Below are 13,822 nucleotides of genomic sequence, written 5' to 3'. Positions count from 1 at the left end.
GCTAGTGGCTTTGTAGAGTAACATCTCGCCCCCTTCTTTGACTGCGCTCCCATGCGCGCGCGCACACACCTACCAATGATTGTGTATTTATAGACACGTAGGCCTTACATGGAAAATTATTTTAGCGTCCGGGCGTATGCTTGTACAAGCATGCAGCATGAAGAAGGAGGAGGGAACCTTCATTTAGTTTTTTCTTTTTAGTCTTGAGGGAATGTCTTCAGTGTGATTACATCGCTCAAAGTGTTTCTTCCGACGTGTAGCAGGGGTAATTTTAAACATGTAGGCCTAGCTAGTGGATTACTTAGGGGCTAGGGGAGGGGATGTGATTAATTGATCAGCTCGGGGAATGTTCTTCAACAGCCTGTGGGAGAGAGTAGCGTTTGCCGCGCGTGTGAAGTCATTTTATGTGAACATATTACGGATATACCCGGCACGTGTTTAGCCTCACCGTGTTGCAACCTGTTTGCTTGTGAAGAGGTTGAAGTTTATATTAGCCCCAATAGCGGCAAAAAAATTAGACTGAGAAATAAAAATATCTTTTTTATTGTTGTTTGTGTTCAAAGTTTGTTTCAAGAACACATCCTTGGCAGGAAACAGCCCTAGGACTGTATTCATACCTCTGAACTAGAGGTCTGTTTACCAGGAGCATTAGAGTATTGCTTGCTTGCTCTTTCTCTTGCTCGCTCGCTCCCTCTCTCTTGCACAGATAAATACTAGATTCACCTTTTGTTGTATGTTATAGCATACAACAAGGACGCTAACGCGCAGTTTGAAAACTACGCTGAAGCATAGCATTTACTGACCACGTATTTCTGAAGCAATCCTCGCTGTACGTTCTTTAACTTGTGTTTTCCCCTTAAATATCTGCCTATTGATGGCCTATTGGCTGGAGCTGGCAACAGCCACGATGTTTGGATGTCTGCTGGGGGGGGGGAGACACACGTGTCCTTGTATGCATATATAGAAGGAGAACGCCGGCGAGAGATTGAGAGACAAAGAGTAAACGAGTTAGAGAGAGAGAGAGAGAGAGAGAGAGAGAGAGAGAGAGAGAGAGAGAGAGAGAGAGAGAGAGAGACTAAGAGAGTAAGGAAACAAAAAAAGCACGCACAAAAGTTGACTTTGCGTGCCTGAATACGATGGACTCAGCGCTCAAGTAGTAAGCGACCGCGTTCGGAAAAAACAAGATAATGCCAGAGCACTTTGCTCCCACTGATAATAAACGAGAACCTTTGCCGGTAAACAGGAAAAAAACAACACAAAAACAAAACCGACTAAAAGCAGCTCCCGAAATGTCTGCAGGCGTGGACGGCCCCACCACACACACACACACACACACACTATCACACACACACACACACACACACAACAAATAGAGTGACACATCTGCGCCGGTACATCCAGTGTGACCTTCAGGGACGCCGGCCGGCCGGTGGTCCTGAGCGGACACATCAATCAGTCACATCACTGACCCACTAATACCGGCAAACAAAGACAGATCGCCTGCCCCCCCCCCCCCCCCCCCCCCCACCGCTGGTACAGACATAAGTGGACACACGCACAGATAGAGACACACACACACACACACATGACCACACAGAGTTACATGGACAAAGACCCACTTACACACACACACACACACACACACAACCACACAGAGTCATATGGACAAAGACCCACTTATATACACACACACACACACACACACACACAGTTACACATACGTACACTTACGAACACAAACACATACACACTTTTCCCTTTTTTCTCTCGTTGCCTCATCTCTCTATCCGAACCCTCCCTCCCTCGTCCTCTCGATCTCTCTCGTTCCCTCCCTTCCTCTTCCTCTCCTTCTCTATCCCTCACCCTCTCTCTCCCATCGCCCTCCCTGTCTCTCTCCCTGCACCCTCTATCTCTCCCCCTCGGTCTTCTCTCGCCCCCTCCCTGTTCCTCTCTGTCTCTATCTCTCTCTCCGTCTCTGTCTCTATCTCTCTCTCCACCTCTCTCTCCCTCTCCGTCTCTATCTCTCTCTCCCCTCTCACCCCCTCTCTCTCTCTCCCTCCCTGGCTCTATCTCGCTCGTCCTCTGTGTTATCACTAATGTCCAACCGCCCGCCACCTCCCCCCCCCCCCCCCCCCCCGCCGCCCTCCTGTGCCCGCCTCCCACCTGGCTGCCCGCGACGCCACTGCAGCACTTTGATTGACAGATCCAATTACGTTTTTTATTGGCCTGTCGCCGGCGAGGCGGGAAGGCACTTCATTGTCTTTTGAGCAAAAGGGGGAAAAAAATGGCTATTGTTCTCTTAGTGGAAAAGATGATGGCCGACGCTGTGGACGTAAACAAATGATGTGGAGAGAATCGCTTTTCCTGCACACACACACACACACACACACACACACACACACACACACAGACACACACACACACACACACACACACACAGAGATGCAAGCACGCCACGCATTCACTCACTCTCACACAAAGATTCTTACTCCCACACAAACACCTTTACACACCAGCATGCAGGCAATCACTCACACACATGCAGCCAAGCACATTCTCTCTCACACATAAGGCACTAACCCACACACACACACACGCACACGCACACACTTGTATGCAAGTGCTCACTCAGACAGGCAGGCAAGTGTTTGCGTGCACACACACACACACACACACACACACACACGCACACACTTGCTCACAAACTCTCATGTACGAGCAAATAAACACCCACGTACATTCACACCAGCACTCTTCACAAACACACAGGCGCACACATACAGACACACACACACACACGCACACCTAGACACCTTCAATTACTCTATTACGTGTACTTTCCTTTTACGTTTTAATGGCAACCCTAATCCACCTTGAGAAAAAATAAGACATCTACCACTACCTGTCAAATTATAGCTGCTAATGCTGTTGTTTGTTCTTGTGTACAGCACTCGCAAGTTCCAACAGAAACAACAGCACACACACACACACACACACACACACACACACACACACACACACACTGTCGCTATCGTTCATACACAGTAACTAAGGGAGATAAAATAACACACATAAACCCCAACACACATACACACATGCTGGCACACACAAACACACACACACACATACACGTTGGCAGACGCACACACACACACACACACACACTCAAACCACCACCCCCCTGCCAGCACTTCACGAGGAGGTCCTGCAGTTCTCACCTGACACGTCATACACACACATACACAGATGTCACTCTCACACACTCACGCACGCACGCACGCACGCACGCGCACACGCACACGCACACGCACACACACACACACACACACACACACACACACACTCATGCCACACACACACTGACACCAGCAATCAGCGCTCGGGCGCAATCCAATTCAGGCTCCAATCGATGCCTCCAACATGCTGAGTGCCCAGGGCGAGCAAGGGAGAGAGAGAGCAAGAGAGAGAGAGAGAGGGAGAGGGACAGAGAAAGAGAGAAAAGTAGAGAGGGAGAGGGAGAGAGATCACTCAATGGTTAGAAGGCAATAGAAGGCAAGCCAATCCTAGCGATCAGCCAATCCCAGCCTACCTGTCGAGAGAATGACTGTAAGGAGGGGGGGCGGGGGGTGTGGGGGGGCGTCACAATAGACCTCATCCACCCCACCCCTCGCCCCCACCTCCCCCCTCCTGAATCGCTGAATGGCCATTTGGCAAACACTCCTGGAGCAACACAGCCCAGGTTGTTACATGCATGGAAGGGCTGATATGCAGAGTCGGGGGCAGGTGGAATTAGTCATTCACACCTTGCATTTAGCTATAAGGGTTATGGACTTGGCTTGGAAAGAACATTGGATTAGAGAGGGTTTCATGTCCGGGGTAAACAAATATGATTTGCGGTAAGTCCCGAGACAGCTAGTGCACTGGGGCGATCTTAAAGAATATGCCCTTTAAGGTCACAGGATGTTTCTTAGTTTATTTTAAAAGGGGAAGGGTTATTATTTGCCCTCCCCCCAACACACACACACACACACACACACACACACACACACACACACACACACACACACACACACACACACACACACACACACACACACACACACACACACACACACACACAAGGGATTGCATTGCAAGGGAGCCTTGATTGAAACCGGGCCCGGCTACAGAGGGGAGGCGGGCGGGTAACGCAACGACTCCGGGACGATCTATATCGGCTCTCAGAGGGAAGCGGCAACACGATCCGATATCAAACCTGTGAACACGTCCCTCGGTGGGAGTTAGGTTTACATACGACCCCCACCCCCACTACCTCCAACCCTGCCTCTCCAACCTCCACCCCGAACCCCCCAACCTCCACCCTTATCTCCCCAACCTCCACCTCGAACCTCCACCCCTATCTCCCCAACCTCCAACCCAAATCTCCACCCCTCTCTCCCCAACCTCCAACCCAAACCCCCTGACCTCCCCCCTTATCTCCCCAACCGTCATTCACCTCCACCCCACCTCTCCACCTTTTCAACTGTCATCAGCACCCAAGTTATCTTTCGTGGGGGTGGAGTCAGAATCAATAGGTTGGCAGAAGGAAGGAGAAGGGGAAATCGAGGCAGCGACGCGAATGAATTGATGCTCCTGGCCTTCAACCATGCCCGAGTCATTTATTCTTGGTAATTGACAGCGATAACTCACACGGACCAGGGGAGGCGATGGCGCGTGGCTTCTTGTCTACAAAGAAGCCACGGTCCACAGGTTTTTTTTGCCCAAAGGCTTGGGGGAATGTTCCGTTGTTTGATTGAGTGACGCTAGCTGTGGGTGACTTGTTACCACGACGCAGCCTTTGGGTTAATGATTCATTTGGCTGCGAAACTGATGAACGAATGGATGTATGAATTATTTAACTTGACGGAGGACTTGAGTTCGGGGACGAACCGACAAGGGAACCTGCCGTAGGTTCTAACATGACTTAGGTTCCTACCTGACATAGGTTCCTACCTGACATAGGTTCCTACCTGACTTAGGTTCCAACCTGACTTAGGTTCCAAACTGACTTAGGTTTCTAACTGACTTAGATTCCAATATGACTTAGGTTCCTACCTGACGTAGGTTCCTACCTGACGTAGGTTCCCATCTGACATAGTTGGAATTATGTTATTTGACAGGATTTTTTTTGTCTTCAAAATAATTGTATTCAATTAAATTCTGGCCCAAGTGGGTCAAATAGGTAAGAACATTAACAGCTTTTTTTGTGAAGGTCTTGAATGAATGACCCTGTTGTGTTTTTATTTGAGCAAACCTCTGTCTTTTATTTTATTTTCTCTCAAGTCCCCACCTGACATACTTTTCCCTGTCCTTGTTTGCACACTTTGGACACTCTGTGAATGTAAGTCCTTAAATTGTGTTCTTAAAAGTTCTTAAATCTTAAATCTTACTCAAGTTCAATTGGGAAAAAATGTGTGGACGGCAGAAGAAATAAAACTGCTTTTGTCCTGATGTGTTTTGTAAAATTGTAAAATTGCTGTCCAAAAATAAAATAAAAAATAAAAAAACAAAACCTTCCAAGCTGTGGAACAGATTCATCCCTGAATGAAGTCATCCTGGCCTCATCCGCTATGAATAAAGACATGCACACAAAGTAAGAATTGTGGTCATGCAGAGGCCAGAGCCATTTTGGGAACAGGATAATAGAGGAACAGTTTCTCCTCTCTAAGTAAGAAGGAACATCAGCCCCACCACCACCCCCACCACCACTCACAGCAGCACTTAACGGCAGAGCGTCCTCAAGTTTTAAATAAAGTACGGGCTTGACGCCGCTCTTCGCTGTATTAGCCATCGCCTCGGCGCTGCCATACGGACGGACAAGCCGCGACACATCGAACCTTAATGCAGCGTTCACATAAACAGCCACCCTCCTCTCTAAAGAATCGCTGTGAAACCCCATGAATCATTCATTCACTCAAACGTTCATTTAAAACATTCATCACGGAGAGAGAGAGAGAGAGAGAGAGAGAGAGAGAGAGAGAGAGAGAGAGAGGGAGGAAGAGGAGAGAGAGAGAGAGAGAGAGAGAGAGAGAGAGAGAGAGAGAGACCGACTGTGTGGGTGGAGGCAGGCGGCATGGGCACAAAGGACCCGTCGCTGCTGAAATATTGATCGGCCTAAGAGGAACCCAGAGGCCCTGTTCCCTCGATCATCACACCTGAGAGAACCCGGGCAGAGCGAGGGCTTCATCGAACAGACAGGAACAAAATGGCCACCTCCGCCTTTGCTTTAGCGCGGCCCTGGGTAATTGCTTAGGTAATGCTGCGGATTCCATTAGCCGGTTGCTTTTAATGCGCACCGAGTGCCAATCGTTGTTAGCCTGTCGCTCGCGCTGCGCACAGAAACAAGGGGAAGAGAAAAACGAAGAACGAAACCATTGAATTTTTAATAACCGCGGCAGGCGGCGGCATTACTGCGGCTAAGGGTAAATGGGTTTGACTTCTGCGCCAGGGCTCAATGTCAAACTCCATGCCCCGCGCTTTGATCCTGCACCGCAGAATATGAATCGCGCCGGGTCAGCCTGATCAATTATTTACGCGGCCTCTCTTTCTCCATTTCCTGTTTTGTCCCCGCTCTGTGGCTGTAACCTGTCCTGATGCTAATGGCGGACGTTATATCGGGGGAAACATTTATCAATGCTACCGCAGAGTGGCCCTGCCCCGCCCGCCCTCCGCCTGCCCATCCACCCCCTTTCCTTTGGTTATTTTGGTGCTATCAGCTTTCAGCCTCGGTTCACAATGAGAGACAGCGCGGTGATGTCAACCGCCAGCCCTCAACGCTAACGCTATGCGTTCATATGGCCCGGATTGTCAATCGCAGAAGACTGAGTCTGTGTCAATCACTGCGTACGGCAGTGTACTTTAAAGCATTATTAATGACATGGTAAATCTCTCCAGGCACGCCTTAACGCGACAGTGTTTCCCATTAAGAGGGAACACAGCGATGTTGTTCACCTGGATACGTCGGTATCCAGGTGAACGCTGATTAACTCCAGCAACGCAGCGCAGAAGACACAATCGTAAAATGAGAGGGGACTATTTAGGTGTCCTGGCGACGGTAATTAAAGCTACAAAACAAACAAACTGCGAAGACAGACACAAGGCTTGCGTCGGGCGCACCGCCGACGGACCAGATCGCGGAGGATAATCAGCGCTCGTCTTGTAACTCGATGGCGTTCCACCGCTGTGAGTTAAGATATGGCGAGAGTAATTATAACACAAACTGCGTAATTAGCCGTCCGCGCAAACACGGGGAGAGCGTGGGAAGAGAAGCAGCGACGGGCGGAGGTGGCAGACGGCGACCGATGCGGTGCGGGTGGTTTATTAGCTTCAGCACAGCGGCCCGGGCCGTACTGACAACCTGGAGACACCAGGCCGCTGAGGAGGCAGGCGCACACACCTGTGTGTACAGACATGTGCACTAACACACACACACACACACACACACACACAGACACACACACACACACACACACACACACACATCCACATGTGCACACCCACACACACACACCCACACACACACACACACACACGCACACACACACAAATGAACTGTACATGACTGCACATGCCATGTGCGCACATATTCAGTTCACACCTGCAGTTACACACACATAAACCAACACACGCACAAATACATTTACGCACATGGGTACACCTGCACACCTGCAGGCTCTTCACACAGACAATGCTGCTTCTAATGATCCTAAGGAGAATCTTACACAGAGGAAAAATGCTGCTGATTCAATATATACATAAACAACAGCTGTATACAACAGCTGTATATGACATCTCTTTGGGAGTCTCTAGAGAAGATCAGACACACCATTCCTTAAGGTGTGCAGGGTCCCCACTTAAAAGTCTTGTCCTCCACTCCCTGTGGACATCAGCGCCCTCACAAGGCAGGGGGACGCGGTGAAGAGGTGTCTTGTTTTAAGAAGAAATATACAAAAAGAATAATGAAGAACAGAGGGAGGGTTCAAACGGGAAAGCAATTGTGCTTGTTGGAAAATAAGGTGGTGAAAAGTCCATTAGGGAGCAGCCTAATGGAATTGAAACAGCTTGGCGATCAAATTAGAATCTGTTGGGCAGATATTTAATTTAATGTGCTCATGAATTGGGAGCATTTTTTATTTGATTCTATTTTATTTATTACAGTTTTTTTTCAGCGGAGGAATGAAACCGTGCAACCATAAATCAAAGCGGAACGCAATTTATGCCATCATTTCTTGCCTTTTAATTTTTTCCTCAAACAAGGTGGAACCAAACGTAGGCGTGTAATCGGTGCGACGTGTAAGTGGAAAAAAAGCTCACGGCCGCTCTCACGCAAACGGCTCAGAGTGAGTATGCGCTATGTATAGCTTACTTAATAAAAAACCACCACATTCAGTTCAGACAGAAGCCAGGAATCTTTCGGTGTGACACAGAGAAAAGGGAGAAATTGAAAAAAAGTCAGGGCTGAATGTCAGCCAAATTAAACACGCACCAAACAAAGCCCCTTTTGACCTTTTAGCGGATATGAATATAAATAAATGCCTTCAACTTCTCAGAGAATGCCCAACTTTTGGAACGTGACAGAAAGTGCCAATCTTTACCTACGGCAATAGGCTGGGTGGGTTTGGCACCCAGAGCCTCGGCACAGTGTGACGCGGGCTGTTGTGCTTTGAACAGACTGTGTTTGTTTGAAGTGCTGCCCCCTCTCTGTGATTTCCTAAGCCCTCACTGCTGATCTCCCCGGTGACACGCAACACATGACAATTCACCGGAATTAATTAATTAAAAAATAATTAAAAAGGAAAAACAAAGGAGACAAACCTATGATACCTTTCGGGCTATTTTAGATATACACACACGGACACGCCGTCGTACATTCATCTTTAGGGTGTTTTTTTGGACTTTTGTGTAATTATTAACACAGCGTGTGTTACCTTCTAAGTCGTCCAACCGTGCCGTGTCCTCACGACCGTGAGGCACATCCAAACTGCACATCTGAGCATGAAACGCATTTTGGAGTTAATTTGGAGCAAAGCTTTGTGTGCTCCGACCTCAAGTGGGGGTGTGGGGGGGTGAGAGGAGACTATGGGCGGTGTGGCAGCCAGACTTTTAGGAATATAATGGAACGGACGCCGCGGTTCACTGGTCCTGTCGCCGCCAGCACTCACACAACTGCCAGCTGCTCGGATCTTCCTGCCTTTGAACATCAAGCAATGCCACTCTCCGAGGGAGAGAGGGGTAGGGAGAGAGTGAGAGAGAGAGAGATGGGTAGAGATAGAGGGAGGTAAGGGGAGAGATTGAGAGAGAGGTATAGAAAAAGAGAGAGAGAGAGAGAGAGAGCGAGGTAGAGAGACGTAGGGGGAGAGACAGAGAGAGAAGTATGGGGAGGGGAGAGAGAGAGAGAGAGATAGGGAGATAGAAATAGAGAGAGAGTGAGATGTAGTTGGGAGAGAGAGAGAGAGAGAGAGAGAGAGAGAGAGAGAGAGAGAGAGAGAGAGAGAGAGAGAGGGAGTCTGTGGTTTCTATCCATCTGCTTATATACATATTGCATTCTGGGCACGGTAGTAGACAGACGGGCTTACAAATATAAACATAACAACACTGATGCATAGTCCCACACACACACACACACACACACACACACACACACACACACCAAAAGTCGGGCAACATAACACACACATGCAGGCACACACACACACACAGACACAAACAAACACTCACCGAGACACAAACAGAAGGCCGATACCGATACCAATAACCGATAACACACACAGACATATACATATATATGATCATGACATTGTTGCTCAGACATCAGTAGAATCAACGGGGGGTTTAGGGGGGCGGGCTTGCAAGGGGCGGGATATGACGTAGGGTCCACGACGGCCCCTGTCACTCAGGTGTGTTTTGGTCTGACCGCAGACAACAACGGAATGGGCAGAACTCATCGCGATCATCTTAAATGTTGCTGCAGCGATGCATCATATATTCCGTTCATCCACAACATCTGCATCAATCTATGAAAGATTGGAGCATTGGAGTCACAGACAAATAGAAGAAACGACGAATAAGAAAGGCGTCGCAAACGGGTGCGTTACTGGAGAAAGAGAGTGTCTTTTTTTTGCTTCATTTCACATCTAACAAACAAATGTAGTTGATTTCTGTGTTTAACTGAGAAAACAGGGAGTGGAAGGCCAGGACCCTATAATGTTCAGCTAACTGTTGTCAATAATAAGTGTTACGAGAGTAGCGTATGTGTGTGCGCGAGAATGGCAGTGTGTGTGTGTGTGTGTGTGTGTGTGAGTGAGTGAGTGGACGAGCGAGGAGAGCGAGCGGTAGCGTGTGTCAGTTTAGTGAAGTAATGAATGAGTCTGGTTGTCTCTGTGCCAACGTGTACTGTAAAGTTAGTGAAACTAAGAATAAAGTACACAGCCTTTCAATAATCGGCGGCCGCTTCATTCCGACCATATTCCGACCTATAAGCAGACCCACTGCCGGTCAAAGGGAAAGCTGTTCCCCCGAGAGAACATCGACGTCTCCCCTGTGCTCTCGACTACGGTCTGGGAGCCGACAGCAGGAAAGGTGTAACATAATCATAAAAAAAAACATTTTCTATATACGCGTGCAGCTGTGAACTCATGTATTGTAATTGATTGTATGATGTGTACTTTTAGGGTTACGATAAGACCTTTCATTTAGCGTTAGTGGGAGCGGGGCACTGAAATTATATAGGCTATGTTATCGGGGTTATTCGTCATGATATCAGACTTATCGGAATGACGTAATAATTTCTGTTATCAGCCCGATAATTATCGTGCACCCCTAATAAAATGTAAAAAAGAAACACAAATAAAACACACACACAAACACTGAACCACGCATCTCAAGAGTTATTAGCACATAGTGAATATGAATATTGGGAGGTCTCGGCAGCCGCGGCCTCGACGGCCTCAGATATACCGCCATGGAGGTTAATTGTAGGCGTCCTTCCCTGCTAGCTCCGCTCTGGCGCACACTTAGTCCACCGCCAAGTCGGGGGGATAGGGCAACGGATCTGGGTGGGAAGGAATTATTCTTATTCTGCCTCAACGAGTAACACAAAGACGAGACCTCTCCTCTGATCTCGGCGGGGTGGGGGGGGGGGGCCTGGCAAGTTGCACGAAAAAAAAGAATGAGAGGCGAAGCTGGTCCTGGCTGTCCCTGAAACGCTAGGCCGATGGTGGTGGGGGGTGGCAGTGGGTGGGGGGGGAGGGGTTGGGGGGGGCAGGGGGACATGGGTGGGCGGTTGCCAAGGGTAACGCGAGTGGGATTCAAGACCGTACCCGTCACCTTGCCTGCGGAGGTGTCAGGAACGAGGTAGGCAAGGGGGGAGGGGGGGGAGAGAGAGAGAGAGAGAGAGAGAGAGAGAGAGAGAGAGAGAGAGAGAGAGAGATAGGATATAGTGGAGAGGATAGCTGAAGGTGAGGTCCTTAATAACTAACATACCAACTATCAACTAACATAGATGAAACTAAGTGTTTTCATCTTCAAAGTGCTTATCATAGATACATGTGCTTATTTTCACTGTGGAAGCAAAGCAAACTTTGCTTCCACAGTCACAACTAAAGTGACTTCATTATTTCCTAACTGTCTAAACACCCCTAATAGATTTACTCAAAAGAGTAAATCCAGTAAAAGGCTTTATTAGTTCATCATTAATACTTCAGAGAACTGAGCAGAATTAGTCAAATTATTCAAACACTATAATCATAGCATCTCCTCCAAAATAATAATAAATACATTATCAAAGCCAACTGCCACTATTTGTGTCCATCTAATGACATGGGAAGAGCATGGGGGGGTTATTGTTGAGTTTTCACACTACGATAGGCAATAACGTTGGACAGCCCCCCCCCTGCTTCTTGTCTAATCGCCGCATGGTGACAACGGAGCAGAGGGACGGAGCGGGCCCCTAACAGGACGCCTGCGGCGCGGCACCTCAGGAGCCCCCGCAGGCAGCATATGGCGTCCCCACGTGCGCATCGCCGCCGCCGCCACATCTTGATGGCCGCCGGGCGCTCCGAGTCCTCCGCCCAGCCCTTCCAGCGGCTAGTCATCTCATTTACTTCTAATTGTTTTTTCCACTGGGAAAATCAGTGGAAAGATAGATCCGTTTCTTAGCGGAGGGGGGGGGGGGCTACACCTGCCTCAAGTTGGCACTCATAAGGAGGACAACTGCCAGTTAAAAACCTTTATGGACAGAGGAGAGGAGGATAGGAGGGAATGAATGTAGCGCACTGAAGTGTACGTCGGAACCAAACCTGGGCCTCTCACGTAGCGTCTCGTGGCTAGGTGTTTAGCGTGCTCTTCTCTATGCTAATGCGCGGCCGCATTGAACAGCTGCAATCGAAGCCCGGGCCCATGGATGACTAACCACGAGCAGCCCTTAGAACCCGAGACCAGGGATTCCAGATGTCAGATTGGATCTGATAATTGATAAAAGAAAAGAAAATTAAAATGAGCTTTAAAGGCTAAGCGAAATCGATCGGTTTCTATTTTTCTTCTATCTTCCGATATGGAATTATGTGTGTAGCATCGCCGGGGGAGGTGCAAGAAGGTGGAATGGGTAAGAAACAGATAAGCTGATTGTTTTTCTGTCAATAGCAAACCTCTGGGTATATGCCCCGCTGGTCTCCTTTTGAGATAAGAATATCGCTGGCAAACCCCCCACCCCCTACCGCTAGGCATCATGGGGGATGTCTCCCTCGCCACGGGGGTGTGCCACCGCTGCTCAGAGGTACCGTTTCAGAGAGGATAACAGATGGGGAAAGAGAGGTAGAGAGAGAGAGAGAGAGAGAGAGAGAAAGAGAGAGAGAGAGAGAGAGAGAGAGAGAGAGAGAGAGAGAGAGGGAGAGAGAAATAAAGAAGGAATGGGAGTGAAAGAGGGAGACAGGAAGGACAGAGGAAAGAAAGAAAGATGGAAAGGAAGGTGAAGAATATAGGGATGAAGAGGGAAAAAATGGGATAGGAAGACAGAGAAAGAAAGAATAATAAGAAAGTGACACTATACAACTACAAAAAATTACGCTATACAACTGCAGACAGGTTAGGCTGCGGAAGAGAGAGAGAGAGAGAGAGAGAGACGCAAAGGGAAAAGATCAAGCAGGAGATACAAGGAGAAAGTCGGGAACAAAGAGAGAAAGAGAGAAAAGTGGAAATAGAGGAAACAAATTGGCGAAGAGGAGGGGTTAGAGCAGCTCTGAAATGGAGCCCTGAATAGCCAGCACCTAAAATGGCTGAATAAATAGGATGGAAATCTAGGTTGGGCTGTCTCCTCCTCTTGAAGGAAGGGGCGTCATGGCAAGTGGCCTAGTTCTTAAGCGCTTTGGACACTTTCGGGCCAAGCTGCCATCAAACCAAACCGCCCCCCCCTCCCCAGCACTAAGTTCTCCCAGCCCGAGACAAGCGTCAGACTCCGGGATATCAAATTACTGCACATCGGACACAGAGGGAAAACGGTGGTAGCCTTGAGGTGTAATTCATAAATCATTATCCGTAAGATAGTTTTTTGTGTTATTTTCTCCCCAAACAAAACTAAACCCAAAGATTTACTTCATGGTTCAATTTTCCATCCACTTGGTCATTCCACCTCGACGTGCTTTCATAAAATAATAATTTTCTATCAACTTTTTCATCCCACGGCTTAACTTTACTTTCCGCTTGACACCCCCTCCCCCCCCCCAACACACACACACAGACAGACACACACACACAGACACACAAAATGTACATTCTGCCCGAGCCCCCA

The 13,822-nt window shown here is 48.5% G+C and overlaps 1 protein-coding gene across 1 annotated transcript in view; it reads right to left on the bottom strand.

The window, feature by feature from the left end:
* Positions 1–13,822, bottom strand: part of nrxn3b (neurexin 3b) — a gene marked incomplete at both ends in the record, with an annotated part of 279,821 nt that overhangs the window by 40,825 nt on the left and 225,174 nt on the right. The gene's annotated exons all lie outside the window — the stretch shown is intronic.

The sequence above is a fragment of the Micromesistius poutassou genome (assembly GCF_964030765.1).
Source record: "Micromesistius poutassou genome assembly, chromosome: 19".
NCBI classification, from domain to species: Eukaryota; Metazoa; Chordata; class Actinopteri; order Gadiformes; family Gadidae; genus Micromesistius; species Micromesistius poutassou.
Note: the sequence above shows the minus strand (reverse complement) of the source record. Positions and strands in the feature narration are given on the sequence as shown.